The following is a 15,337-nucleotide window of genomic DNA, read 5'->3' on the forward strand; positions in this document are numbered from 1 at the left end:
TGTTCAATCGTCCAATGTCTACGCTCGTTACACCAAGCGAGGCATCGTTTGGAATTTACTGGCGTGATGTGTGGCTTATGAGCAGCCGCTCGACCATGAAATGCAAGTTTTATCACCTCCAGCCTAACTGCCATAGTACTTGCAGTGGTTTCTGATGCAGTTTGGAATTCCTGTGTGAGGGTGTGGATAGATGTCTGCTTATTACACAATACGACCCTCTTCGATTGTCGGCAGTCTCTGTTAGTCTTCAGAGGAGGTCGACCTGTACGCTTTTGAGCTGTATGTGTCCCTTCACGTTTCCATTTCACTATCACATCGGAAACAGTGGACATAGGGATGTTTAGGAGTGTGGAAAAATCGTGTACAGACAAATGAAACAAGGGACACCCAATCACCTGACCACGTTCGAAGTCCGTGAGCTCCGCGGAGCGCCCCATTCTGCTCTCTCATGGTGTCTTATGACTACTGAGGTCGCTGATGTGGAGTACCTGGCAGTAAGCGGCAGCACAATGCACCTTATATGAAAAACGTATGTTTTTGGGGGTTTCCGGATACTTTTGATTACATAGTGTAGTTCCGTCCAGGGAGCGGTAGCACTGAAATTCAGTTGATGTGGCATTCTTTCTACTTCTTCCTAGAGCCTTCCCATTGGAAGGGGACCGCTTTTTGGCTCAATGCCCACCAGAGCACAATCAACACATTTTTCCATAACTTGAGGTTTCAGTGGTTTTTCAATTGAAAGAAAGGAAATATGAGTAAACCACCGAAGTACAGATCCATATCACTTGCGTTGGTTCGCAGTAGGATTTTGGAATAAACATTGTGTTCACACATTAAGAAACAATTTACTAACAAATAGTCATCACGGATACAGAAAATATCGTTCTTGTGAAACACATGAATCTCTTTATTCTCACGAAGTAATGAGTACTATCGACAAGGGATGTCAAATTGATTGCATACTTTTAGATTTCCAGAAAGCTTTCGACACCACTCCTCACAAACGACTTCTAATCAAATTGCATACCTATGGAGTATCGTCTTACTTATGCAACGGGGCTCGTGATTTTCTGTCAGAAAGTTCACAGTTCGTAGTAACTGATGGAAAGTCATTGAGTAAAACAGAACTAATTTCTGGTGTTCGTCAAGAAAGTCTCATACTCCCTCTTATTTTCCTGATCTACAAAAACGATTCAAAAGACAATCAGAGCACCAATTTTACAGATGATATTTGCTTACCGATGATATTGTCATTCACCATCAAGAAAAGTTATCAGAACCTCAAAACCAATTGCAAAATGATTTAGACAAGGTATATGTATGGTACAAAAAGTGGCAATTGACTAAATAATGAAAAGTGTAAAGTCATCCACATGAACACTGAAAGGGATCGACTAATTTCCGTTATATGATAGTAGTATAGCAACCTTCGTGTCACCCCAGTGACGTAATTGAAGATGGCGGCCGTGACGTCAACTGATGATGCGAGTACCGTTCTCCAAGATGGCGGCTTTTGCCGGTAAAGTATTGCGCCCCCCTGGCAGGAAATTTGAATTTTTGCGGGAATTTGAATTATGTGCTTCTACTGGTCCCCCCCCTCTTTTCGACTTTTTGCATGATGGTGCGTCATCGTCTTGCAAATGGGGGAATTTAGAATTTTGGAGGGAATTTTACTCTAAGAGCTTACTCCTGCAGCCGATTGGGGTTAGTATGGTGTTGCGCCCACTAGAGACTGCTCTTGATGTCATTCAATTCGAATGTAATTTGTTTAAATTTATTATGTACCTATGCCTTAGTTTGGTATTATCACCACAAAAGGCTGAGACATCAGTGTTTGTTGAGCTGTTGGTGTTCAGCTAGCGAGATGTTGGTGCCAAACAGGGGGAGTTTTAATAGCAGTAGTACATGCACTTATTCTTTTTTTTTTTTTTTTTTCTTTATTGTATTTCAATTCCCCATCGGGGCGGGCTGGCAGCAGCATATGCGCTGCTCTTCAGCCGAAAGACATAGAACAAAACAATAGAAGACATTTAAAAACAGCAAAGGAGAGAAGAAGGCGAACATAGATATACAAAAGGGGAGAACATCATGGAAGGCAATATACAAAAAAACGGGGTGACTGTAAAATGGAGATAAAAAAACTGTTTAAAAGTAGCACACACAAATAGCCACACCCTGCGACGATTAAAAGAACACAAGGCACAGTATGACTGGAGCATGAAGGTGTTGACGGATGGCATAGCACACTGACGGCGAACCTCAAGGCAGTACACAATTAAAATCACACCTCTGGACGCACACGAGAAATAGCACGAAACACAACACTGACGTGGCACACTGATGATGATCAATACAGAGGATCTGCCAGGTTCAAGGAGATGAGGGAGACCTGAAGAAGGGAGGGAGGGGAAGAGATGGGGGAGGGGAATGGGGGTCGCTCGGAAGAGGGCCAGGTAGGGAGGGATGTGGGAAGGAGAGAGGCAAGTATGGGGTGCAGGGTCTCAGGGGAGGGGGGGGATGGAGGAGAATCTGCTCTGGGAGAAGGAGGAAAGAGGAGAAGGGGGCCCTGGGGAGGGGGGGGGGGAACAAGGCCGGGTTAGAGTTGGAAGGAAGGGTATATGTCACGGCGAAGTTCGTCATCCGGGAGGGGGAGGCGTTGGAAATTGCCCTGATGAAGGAGATGGAGGGTGTGGAGGTGGAGAGAGGGAGGGATACAGCGATAGAGGCGCGGCAACGGGCGAGGGGTGGAGAGGAAGGAGGAAACCAGAGGGTGGGGGGGATCAACCCTGCGAACAATGTAAAGGATGCGGAGATGTTGGAGGAACAAGAGGAGGTGGGGGAAGGGGATCAGTTCATACAGGAGCCGTGTGGGGGAAGGAAGGCGGATACGGAAGGCAAGGCGGAGCGCATGGCGTTCAAGGATTTGGAGAGCCTTGTAAAAGCGGGTGGGGGCGGAGATCCAGGCGACGCTGGCATAACAGAGGATAGGACGGATGAGGGATTTGTAGGTGTGGAGGATGGTAGAAGGATGCAATCCCCATGTCCGGCCGGACAGGAGTTTCAGCAGGCGGAGGCGGGAATGGGCTTTCTGCTGGATGGTCAGGAGATGAGGGGTCCAGGTGAGGTGTCGGTCAAGGGTGAGGCCAAGGTATTTCAGGGTGGGGGTGAGTTGGATAGGACGACCATAAAGGGTGAGGTAGAAATCTTGGAGGCGAAAGGAGCGAGTGGTACGGCCTATGATGATTGCCTGGGTTTTGGAGGGGTTCAGACGGAGGAGCCACTGGTTACACCAAGTGGTGAACTGGTTAAGGTGGGTTTGGAGGGTACGTTGAGACCGTTGAAGGGTAGGATAGAGAGCCAGGAAGGCGGTGTCATCAGCATATTGGGGAAGGTGAACTGGTGGGGGTGGCTTGGGCATATCAGCTGTATACAAGAGATAAAGGAGAGGGGAGAGGACAGAACCCTGGGGGACGCCAGCCGTGGGATAAAAGAGACGGGAGTTGGTGTTGTGGAGGGTGACATAGGAAGGACGGTGCGAGAGGAAGGAAGCGACCAGACGGACAAAATTGATAGGCAGGGCGTAGGTTTGGAGTTTAAAGAGGAGATCAGGATGCCATACACGGTCATAGGCATTTTGGAGGTCAAGGGAAACAAAAATGGCGGAGCGACGGGAGTTGAGCTGGAGGGACAGAAGGTGAACAAGGTTGAGGAGTTGGTCGTCAGCAGAGAAGGAGGGTCGGAAGCCACACTGGGTAAGGGGGAGGAGGTGGTGTTGAGCAAGGTGCCGATGGATACGGTGGGAGAGGATGGATTCAAGGACCTTACTGAAGACGGAGGTGAGGCAGATGGGACGATAGGAAGAGGCGGCAGAAGGGGGTTTGTTGGGTTTGAGGAAGAGGAGGACGCGGGAGGTCTTCCACAGGTCAGGGTAGAAGCCAGTAGAGAGGATGACATTATAGAGATGGGCGAGGACAGTTAGGAAGGAATAGGGGCTTTCTCGAAGGTGACGGTAGGTGACACAGTCGTGACCAGGGGCCGTGTTGCGTTTGGACTGGAGGAGAAGTTTAATGTCTTGTGCTGTGATGGGAGTGCTGACGTCGGAGGGGGGCAACTGTCCCAAGTACTGGAGACTAGGAGCAAGTGGAGCGACTGAGGTATCAGCACGTTCCATGACGGTGGGGAAAAGAGAATAATCAAAGTGGGGATCATCAGGGATGGAGAAGACCTCGGAAAGGTGGGAAGCAAAGTGGTTGGCCTTACTGAGGTCGTCTGGAAGGGGGCGATCGTTATGGAGAAGGGGGTAGTGGGGAGCGGAAAGGGAACCAGTAAGACGATGGAAGGCAGACCAGTACTTGGAGGAGTTGATAGGGAGGGTGGCATTGAGTCGTGTGCAGGTCTGGCGCCAGTCCCGGCGCTTCGTTGCTGTAATAAGGTTCCGTACGTGTCGCTGTATTTGCCGGTGGCGTTGGAGTGTATCCCTGTCACGAGTGCGGAGGAAGGAGCGATAGAGGCGGCGGGATTCACGGAGGAGGAGGACAGCCTGCGGAGGGAGAGTGGGACGGTGTGGGTGGATGGTTTTAGTAGGAACATGGGCCTCCACGGCGTCAGTAATTACCGTCTGAAGGAAGGACGAGGCGCGGATGATGTCGTCAGGATGGCGATAGGTAAGAGGGTGGCTCTCGACCTGGGTGGAGATGGAGTCCCGGTAGGCATCCCAGTTGGCACGGCGATAGTCATGGACGACCTTGGGAGGGGGTGCAGGTTGCGGAGCTGGAGGGGGGCGGTTTGCAGACGTTATGGTGAGAAGGACAGGGAGGTGGTCACTACCTGTGGGGTCAAGGACGGCGACAGTGATACGCCCAAGGAGGTTGGCGGAGGCAATGACAACATCGGGGGTGGTGTTACTTTCGGGTCGGGTGTGCTGGGGAATGGGAACAAGGTCACCCTGGATTGTGGAGAGGAACTGATGCCACCGCCGAAGGGCAGCAGGAGTGCGGCTATGGACGTTGAGGTCGGCGGCAATCACGTAGGTGGAGAAGGTGTGGTCAACGTGTGAGATGAAGTCATAAGGAAGAGGAGCAGTGGAGCGGACATAGATGGTGGCACAGGTAATGGTGAGGGAGGGGAAGAAGACGCTAAGGATAAGGTGTTCAGTGGGGTCATTGAGGAGAGGTTGTGGCCGGACGGGGATATGCTTAAGGTGGCCAATCGCGACTCCACCCTGCGCACGAGGACCAGGAGCATCAGTGCGGTGGAGGATATAGGGGGAGGAGCGGATAGAATGGTGGGGCTGGAGAAAGGTTTCGTTCAAGAGGAAGGTGTCGACCTGGTGGTGGGAGAGGGTGTGCATGAGGAGGTATTTGTTGGAGCGGAAGGAGCGAATGTTCTGGAAGAGGATGCGAGACTCGTGCCGCGCCATGACGGGAAGGAGGGGGGGAAGAGAGGGAAGGGAAGAGACTTAAACTAGGGTGTCGAGGCGGGTGAAGGTGAAGTGGGCTTGGTTGTGGGAGTAAGTGGCGAAGGTGTTCAGGTGGAAAACAGAGCGAGCAGCAAGGGATATTTGTTGGAAGGTGTGCGGGCGCTGAAAAGGGTGAATGTTTTGGAGTACAACGGTAATGAACCGGATGATGTCCTCGGCCGTGGGGGGTGGACGGAGGGAATTGTTAGGATGGACAGGAGGATCGACGGGACGAACTGGGACTGTAAGTTCAGGGGTGGCTGGAGGGGGTTTAGCTTTACATTTGTGGGAGTATGTGGGATGGGGGCCATTGCAGGTATTACAGGAAGGAGGAGCAGCGAGGTTGGGGCAGTTCTTGAGAAAATGGGAGGCCTTGCAATGGGGACAGGTGGGGGGGTTTTTGCAGTTGGGAGTCAGGTGGTCATTGTACATCAGGCACCGTTGGCAACGGTAGGATTGGGGAGGGGATTTGGAGGATTCTACAGGGTGGCGACGGTGGTATATCAGGGCACCCTGGGTGAGGAGATGGTCTATGGACGGGGCGGACTCTGAGAATACCCGCATGAGGTAGGTGGGACCAGAGGCATTGTGGATACGGCGAGCAGAGCGGATTTCCAAGTCCGGGTGGGAGTTCAGTTCTACCAACACTTCATCCTCTGTGATCACCGGGCTGAGCTTGGTGATCACAGCGGTGTAGGTGGGGGGGCGACGGGGAGGCTGGGGCTGACGAGGAGTGGAAGCGGAAAGGAAGGGTGTCAGAGAGGCGTGGGGGCCAAACATAACTCGTGGGAGTTTTCGCAGGAGGTCTGTGTGAAATGATGGGGACGGGGACTTGATAAGGACTGAGTCCCTGCGGGGAATGAGTTGGGAGATGGGAGCACCAGGTAAGTACTTTCGTATTTCCTTGGTGAGGGTACGAGCGTCGAGGAACTTAGGATCGGGAGTGGACAGGACAAAGGTGTGGAGGGTGGGGGCCAAGGTAGGGGTGGCAGGAGGAGGGGTGGTGTCCATGGTGACGGCAGGGGGAGGGGGAGGTGGCGTTGATTTTTTGTGGGAAGTGGCGGGAGCAGAGTCGGTAAGGACGCGCTTTTGGGGTTTTTTGGAGACTGGAGGCTGGGAGGAGGGGAGAGGGACGGGGAGGAGAGGGAGGTGGCGGGTGGCAGATCCCTGTGGCGTAGTGGAGGCACCGGGAGAAGCAGCTGGTTCAGTGGTGGCGATGGTGGCTCGGCGCAACGTGATGCGTGCGGGAGATGCAGAAGACGAAGCGACGGGGTCGGTGAGAGAGGGGAAGCCAACCACCTGAGGGGCGGCAGCAGAGGCGGCAACAGAGGCGTACGTGAGGGCGGGGGTAGTAGTGGGAGCTGTTGAGGGTGTGGAGGCTGGAGGAAGGGTGTAGAGGTGTGGGTATACAGCAGGGGAGGAGATAGGGGGGTGGGTAAGTGGAGGAAGGGAAGGGGAGGTGGAAGGAGGGAGGCCAGAGGCGGCACTCCAGGAAGTGACTGTGGGAGAGGGGGAGGGGGAGGTGTAGATGACGGTGGAGGTGGGAGTACTCATTGCAGACGAACGGCGACGGACAGACGGACGTGCAGCAGGCGGCGTCGGCGTCGGCGATGGGCAGCGGCGAACAGCAGGCGGCGTCGGCGTCGGCGGCGAACAGACGGACGAACAGCAGGCGGCGGCGGCAGCGGCAGCGGCGGCGGTTGCGACGACGGCGATGGACAGCCAGCAGGCGGACGGACGGACGGACGGACGGACGGACGGACGAACGAACGAACAGCGACAGCAGCGGGCAGACAGACAGACAGACAGACAGACAGACACAATCTTCGAAGACGGAGATTCCACCCTGAGAGTAGCCCAGGCTTTGCAATCTGACACTTTCGAAGGAGGGGATCCAACCCTCTAGATGTGCACTTATTCAGCTGAGGAGTGCATTTATAGCTCACTGCATGAAGAATGGAAGCGAGCATTAATGCTTGAACATATGAAGAAGAAGAAGAATACAGTCCTGCATGTAAATGCTTTACATTAAAGATGCTTTACACAATCCATGGAAACATTTGTCTCTGCTGGAATTGTCTGTCATTTCTAAAACCTATACATAAGCTTCCACCACACAAGAGAGAACTGTTTCCGATCCATCAGACCAAAGAACAGAGGTTGTTGGCGAATTCACCGCTAGAGGGCGCCACGATAGTTCACGAGATCGTGCAGTTCAGTCCATAGGAGCACTAGGAGAACAGCACCATGCTGACGTCACGTGTTTCTCTCAGCTGCATGTCTGCCCAGCCTCTTCCCCCCGCCCCCCTCCCCCCTCCCACCAGCGGTCTGGAGGAGAAAACTGGCAGGAAAAGGAATCAACTGGTTCTGGGCTGCTGGAGAGAGGAGGGAGTGTACTTCATTTATTTTTGGAACAATTTGCTTAGCGACGAATTTCACCTAGTTATTTTATTACGCTGATGCAAAACAATCATCCTGACATGCTTGGGGTCACAACATACAGTTTACAGAAATGTAAACTATTTGTAAATAATTCAGTACACTTATGTATAGAGACGCAGACAACCCGTAAATTACCGAAATAATCCGGTACACAGCATACAGACGTGCAAACTATTCGCAGACTACCGAAATAACGCAAGCAAACACGCTCACAACGCTTGAACACCCTAAAATAATTCAGTGCACAAACACTCAGTGCATGTAAAAGGAAACGCAACTTATTAGTGACTCGAACCCTGAGTCGACTCGATGGAAAGAATAAGTGCACCCCCTAACACATGGAAACTGTGCAGATGTGGGAGAGGAAGATTACGTTAGTGCACTTTATTTATTTTGCCCAGGAAACTGACGCAAATATCCATCCTAATTACTTAATTAAGCACAAAGAAAGGTCCTAATTACAGAACTATATGCATAGTTCTGCACAAGGGCGGCCTAAAATCGTAATATAGCGCAAAAACTGACTATACCATACAAGTGGTGTTATCCTGCTGAGAAAAAAAAATCGCAATACCACTCCAAACTTACGCAAATATCGATCTTAATTACGTAATTCATCACAAAGATCGGACCTAATTACACAACTACATGCATAGCGCTTCACAAGGATGGCAATATTCTGCAAAAACTGACGATACCATCCAACTGGTGTTATCCTGCTGGGGTAAAAATCTCGCAATACCACTCGAAACCAGCGACAGAAACACTCAAACTCTACCCTACACCTACAAGCTAGGGCGAAAAAGGCTGGGGTGTAAGGTACAATCTTTATTCTTTTTCCAGAATGAGATTTTCACTCTGCAGCGGAGTGTGCGCTGATATGAAACTTCCTGGCAGATTAAAACTGTGTGCCGGACCGAGACTCGAACTCGGGACCTTTGCCTTTCGCAGGCAAGTGCTCTACCAACTGAGCTACCCAAGCACGACTCACGCCCCGTCCTCACAGCTTTACTTCTGCCAGTACCAGAAGGAGACAGTGGACACAGTGGTACCACTCGCAAGAAAACCTATGAGACATGTCCATACATCATCGATTTTCGGTCAGTATTATTTCGCATCGCTGGCAATCCGTTATTGACAAAGTATTATACTTAGTAGTAGGGGATATGTGATAGGTTCGCCTTGGGCATCACACTTATAAAGTATGTGTTTGTGTTCCAACATGTGCAAAGGAAATGACTATGTCCAGTCGTAATGAAGGTATGGATTTGACGTGGAATAGTGCGATAGCAAAGGGAGCAGTACGTCAAGTCATAAGAATGGTACAGATATTTCTATTTCTAGAGCCACAGCCGTTAGGAAGGTGTATTTCCGATACTTGTCTCACTGTCGAATGTCGTTCAACTGAAACCACAATCCTAAGATTTAATTATAAGATAGCGATCAAAAAAAATTATATATATATATATATATATATATATATATATATATATATATATATATATATATATATTTCGTGTGTTTATTTAGTTTAGAGATGATCGATTGTGATGTCTGCATCTAGCAGGTGGAAGCCGTGTTTGATGGTTATCTAGACATGAGAAAGACGTTATTTGACTTTGTAAATTATATGCGTGATTTAGAATCTGTTACGTCACTGACATTGGTATTCGCGAGTGGAAATATCAGTTTCCTCTATTTTCTTTTCTCGAGTTTCCACATAAAGGTCTTTGCAAATGAGGTTAGTGTCTCTCTGCTGATCATTTGTGATTGGTGGAGGTACACTTTGCTGGACGTCAGAAAATAATAAGATGAGAGTGTAGTCAAATGTGAAAAACTATACAGATTTTGCTCATAAAACTAAATGAAAAAGGACTTTGTCTATTTTCGTGGAAAGAGGAGATTTATTATCATCACGAATGTTTTTTTAATACTAGCTTTATAATAGGAGTCTAGTTGATGTTAAGTTATTGAGCATAGAACAGCTGTCGAGGCCCCTAAGAGAGAACGGCCCCTGCTGAAGTGTCCTACGTGACGTTAGACAAAAGTGTTTTCCACCCCCCGAATGAGAGGCGCTGGGGACCTGTCTAGTCTGTGACAGCGGCGCCTGGCCATTAGGATTGGCTGCGCCACTATACTTTAGACGACCAAGTTGCATTTGGGGAAAGCCGTCCCTTTATCTTCTAGTTAACTATACCTGCTTTTGTGTTGATGAAACGCAATTGTATCGTTCCGGGTGGTGGCTAGCATGGGCTGCGAGGCTTTCAGCTAAGTAGCTCCATCCCGTAGGTTGTGATTGTACACGGAGGAGAATACACGTTCAACTGCAGTCTTTTAGGAAGACGATTTTCCCCCAGTACATGTGATACATTATGACCCATTCAGTACGAGTGATGGTTTTTTTCGCGCCAATTTCGAAGTGTAATTATAACTGTGACGCATTTTTCCCATCAGCTGTGATAGGATGTATTGGATTCGGTTAGTCGGGCTGCAGGGTGATTTTTAGTTGGCATGTGTAGTGAACACTGACGTCTAATAGGGACAGATGCTACATGCTTGCAGGTAATACAATTTTTTTTTAAACTTTTCTCTGTCCATCACCAGCATCTAGTCAGTTGAACATATTTCCCACCAAAAATAATAAAGGTTGTACCTTACACCCCAGCCTTTTCCCCCCTAGCTCGTTGGTGTAGTGTAGAGTTTGAGTGTTTCTGTCGCTGGTTTCTTGTGGTATTGCGAGATTTTTATCCCAGCAGGATAACACCAGTTGGATGGTATCGTCCGTTTTTGCCACATATTGCCGTACTTGTAAAGCGCTATGCATATAGTTGTGTAATTAGGTCTGATGTTTGTCATTAATTATGTAATCAGGATCGATATTTGACTAAGTTTGGAGTGGAATTGCGATTTTTTTTTTCCTGGCACCAGTTGTATGGTATAGTTAGTTTTTGCGATATATTGAGATTTTAGGCCGTCCTTGTGCAGCGCTGTGCATATTGTTGTGTAATTAGGACCGAACTTTATCATTAATTATGTAATTGGGATCGATATTTGCGTCAGTGTACAGTGGTATCGCGACATTTTTTCCAAGCAGGATAAGACCAGTTGTATGGATAGTTTTTTTGCGATTTTAAGCCGTTCTTGTGCAGCGCTATGCATATAGTTGTGTAATTATTACTGATCTTTGTGATTAATTACGTAATTAGGATGGATATTTGCGTCAGTTTTCCGAGCATAATAAATAAAGTACACTAACGTAACCGTCCTCTCCTGCATCTGGGCGCGGCCGCTGTCGCGAGCGGTTCTAGGCGCTCCAGTCCGGAACCGCGCTGCTGCTACGGTCGCAGGTTCGAATCCTGCCTCGGGCATGGATGTGTGTGATGTCCTTAGGCCGTGCCCGGGTTCCCGGGTTCGATTCCCGGCGGGGTCAGCGATTTTCTCTGCCTCGTGATGACTGGGTGTTGTGTGATGTCCTTAGGTTAGTTAGGTTTAAGTAGTTCTGAGATCTAGGGGACTGATGACCATAGATGTTAAGTCCCATAGTGCTCAGAGCCATTTGAACCATTTTTGATGTCCTTAGGTTTAAGTATTTCTAAGTCTAGGGGACTAATGACCTCTGATGTTGAGTCCCATAGTGCTCAGAACCATTTGAACCAACCACCTGCATCTGGACAGTTGACAGTTTCCATGTGTTAGGGGGGTGCACTTAGGCTTTCCATCCAGTAGAATCGGGGTTCGAGTCGCTGGTAAGTTGCGTTTTTTTTTTTCTACGTGCACTGAGTGTTTGTGCACTGAATTATTTTCGGATGTTTAAGTGTTGTGAGCGTGTATGCATACATTATTTCGCTGATCTACGAGTAGTTTTCACGTGCGTATACTGTGAACTGGAATATTTCGGTAATTTACGAGTTGTTTGCGTCTCTGTCTATCAGCGTAATGCATCATTTACGAGTAGTTTCCAGGTTTGTAAACTATATATTGTGACTCCAAGCATGTCAGGGTGAGTGTTTTGCAACAGCGTAGTAAATAAACTAGGTGATATCCGTAGCTAAATAAATTGTTAAAAAATTATATAAAGTACACTCATTCCTCTCTCTCCAGCAGCCCAGAACAGGCTGATTCCTTTTCCTGCCAGTTTTCCCCTCCAGACCGCCAGGGGGCTGAGGAGGCTGGGGCAGACGTGCAGCTGACAGAAACACGTGACATCATCACGATGCTGTGTCATGTGGACTGAACTGCATGATCACATGACCTATCGTGGCGCCCTCTAGCGGTGAATTCGCCAACAACCTCTGTTCTTTGGTCTGATGGATCGGAAGCAGTTGTCTCTTGTGTGGTGGGAGCTTATACATAGGTTTTAGAAATGACAGACCATTCCAGCAGAGACAGATGTTTCCATGCATTGTGTAATGTATCTTTAATGCAAAGCATTTATTTGCAGGACTGTATTCTTCCTCTTCATATGTTCAAGCATTAATTCTCGCTTCCATTCTTCATGCAGTGAGATGTGGATGCACTCCTCGGCTGAATGAGTGCATGCAATACAGCTATTAAAACTCCCCTTGTCTGGCACCAACATCTCGTTAACTGGACACCAACAGCTCAACAAACACTGATATCTCAGCCTCTTGTGGTGGTAATCCCAAACTAAGGCATAGGTACACAATAAATTTAAACAAATTATATTCGAATTGAATGACATCAAGAGCAGTCTCTAGTGGGCGCAACACCATACTAACCCCAATCGGCTGCAGGAGTAAGCTCTTAGAGTAAAATTCCCTCCAAAATTCGAAATTCCCCCTTTTGCAAGAGGATGACGCACCATCATGCAAAAAGTCGAAAAGGGGGAGTGGGGGGGGGGGACCAGTAGAAGCACATAATTCAAATTCCCGCAAAAATTCAAATTTCCTGCCAGGGGGGCGTGGTATTTTCCCGGCAAAAGCCGCCATCTTGGAGAACGGTACTCGCGTCATCAGCTGACGTCACGGCCGCGTATCTCGGAAGACGTCACTCGCGTCCTCAGCTGACGTCACAGCCGCCATCTTGGATAACTGTACTTGCTTAATCAGCTGACATCACGGGATGACGTCACTGGGGTGACACGAAGGTTGCTATATTACTTACGATAAATCACACAAATCTAAAGGCTGCGTATTCAGCTAAATACTTAGGGATTACAATCACAAATAACTTAGATGGGGACGATCATATAGATAATTTTGTCTGAAAAGCGTACCAAAGACTGCTTTGTACTGGCAGGATACTTCCGAAATGCAGCAGGTCTCCTAAAGAGACTGTCCGCCCTCTTCTGGAGTACTGCTGATTGATTGAGGACATCGAAAAAGTTCAAAGAAGGGCAACCCGTTTTCTGTTTTCGCGAAATAGGGGAGAGAGGTCGACGAATTTAATACGTGAATTGAGGTGGCAATCATTAAAACAAAGTCATTTTGCGACATGATCTCATGGCATTTCAGTCATCAACTTTCTCCTCCGAGTGCAAAAATATTTTATTGGCGCCCACCTACATAGGGAGAAATGATCATCATAATAAAACAAGAGGAATAGCTTGAAGGTGGTTTGATGAACCATCTGCCAGGCATTTAATTGTGAATTGCACAGTAATTATGTAGATGTAGATATAGCTGTAGATGTCGACTGATACCAAGTATTCTTCTCATTTCTGCTTCTGCAAAGCAACCGACTTACATAAAACTCACTCTTAGATGCATTGGCTTTAAGTATCGGAAACACTGTTCGCGGTAGGACCGATAGGACATAACGTTTCCCCATATTCATACAGCAGAGACTGCCTATGAGCTGATAGGGGGAAGTTCATGCAACGACTAGTTCTTCCACGGGAAATTCAGTAAGTAATCGCGTGCTTCGGCGAGTAGAGCCGAATTGTGGAATCCATGGTTCTACACGATATTTCGACGACCGATCCACCTGTCTTGCCGTGCCATGACCCACGTTATTATGCGTACTTACTGCGTAATCATGGGATCGGCAAATCGGCTGAACACCTGAAAGCATACTATTTAGCGACATCACAGAGAAAACCTGAGAAATCACAAATTCAGTAATAGCAAGCTGAACGAGGATCTCTCTAAGAAAAACTGCAGTTACAGAAGGGAAGAACAAATCAACGAAGAACATTGTTCACAAGCTATAAACTACGCGCGTCTTTCAATATTCAGGGAAAATATTATTAAAGTTACATATCTCAAAACTTTTTGTTACGTCTGTGCTAGCAAATAACTGAAGTTGCATCATTCTGATGTGGCTGACATGTGAAACTCTGTATTCCATGTAATCTGCACAAATGTGTCGAAGCGTAAGCATATTAGGTGCGCCAGTCAACACTTACCAAGTGCTCTGGAGGCCGTTACACGAAGCACCTGTCCCACGCGAAGGTTGAAGAGGCGTGGCCTACGACCTGCAACAAAGAGGCGCTTCTTGTAATTGCAGCTCTTATAACATTGTATCCCGGTAGGCTACAAGGTAGGGCAGAGTAAAAAACGTTTCTGAATAGGCTGTGGAAAAGTTAAATCAGTTTTGTCCTACTGTATTTTTAACACCTAAAGTTACATTAAAAAGCGTTTAAGAAAATTAAGTAAATGTAACTAAGTTTAAAAAATAACCACAGTAAGGTGCAGGCGGATACCCTCTTCCAGTGGAGCCTTGGAAGTTGTGCCACACTGTGCAGCATAGCTTGTGGGATTTGAACCGCCTCCTGTCGGATTCATTCTTTTAGTGGTTCAGTTGTGTGCTGCTTCATCCCGATACGCTTCTCTCTCCAGGTAACCACACAAGAAAGTCACACGTTAAGTCCAATGGACGGGGAGGCCATGTGATATTCCTATCATGAGAAACCAGGTGATTTGGAAATAAAATATTGACAACACTAATGCTTACTTTTGCGTATGGGAGGTTGCTCTATTGTGATGAAAAAATGTCTCCTCGTTCACTTCTAACCAAGAAAGTTGTGGAGTAAAAAGAAGTTTTGCATGACATCTGCAAATCACTGTAAGGCGACTGTCACAGTATTCCCTAGATCATCATCGAAAAAAGTGGGACATATGATCCCTGATGAAATAACGTTTGTGGAATGGAGCGGTAGGTTATGCTGTTGTTAGTGGATAAATGGAAATGGGTCTCATTACTCATCCGTAAGTTGTTTACAGTGTTTTCGTCTTGATTAATTAAATTCAGCATTCCTTCAGAGAACCGTTTTCGACTCGCATAATGTGTTCCTTCAACAGCCTGAAAAATTTGGTTCTCGTAAGAATGATAGTGTAGATGATTGCGTAAAGTCTGTCTAAACTTTCTGCTGGAAATGTCAAGTATAATGCCAAGCTGGCGAGCTGAGCGACGCAGGCTTTTTTCGATTGCAGCTCACGCTTTGAAGCTAAGTGTCCACCACTCCGATAGTACTGA

General features: G+C 47.8%; 1 protein-coding gene across 1 annotated transcript in view; it reads right to left on the reverse strand.

Annotated features, from left to right (window-relative positions):
* Positions 1 to 15,337, reverse strand: part of LOC124721805 (organic cation transporter protein-like) — a 547,381-nt gene that overhangs the window by 370,297 nt on the left and 161,747 nt on the right. Inside the window, exon 2 of the mRNA XM_047246926.1 lies at positions 14,268 to 14,336. The gene's annotated coding sequence lies outside the window, so the exon portion shown is untranslated. The remainder of the gene's footprint in view (positions 1 to 14,267; positions 14,337 to 15,337) is intronic.

Source organism: Schistocerca piceifrons, chromosome X (assembly GCF_021461385.2).
Source record: "Schistocerca piceifrons isolate TAMUIC-IGC-003096 chromosome X, iqSchPice1.1, whole genome shotgun sequence".
NCBI lineage: Eukaryota > Metazoa > Arthropoda > Insecta > Orthoptera > Acrididae > Schistocerca > Schistocerca piceifrons.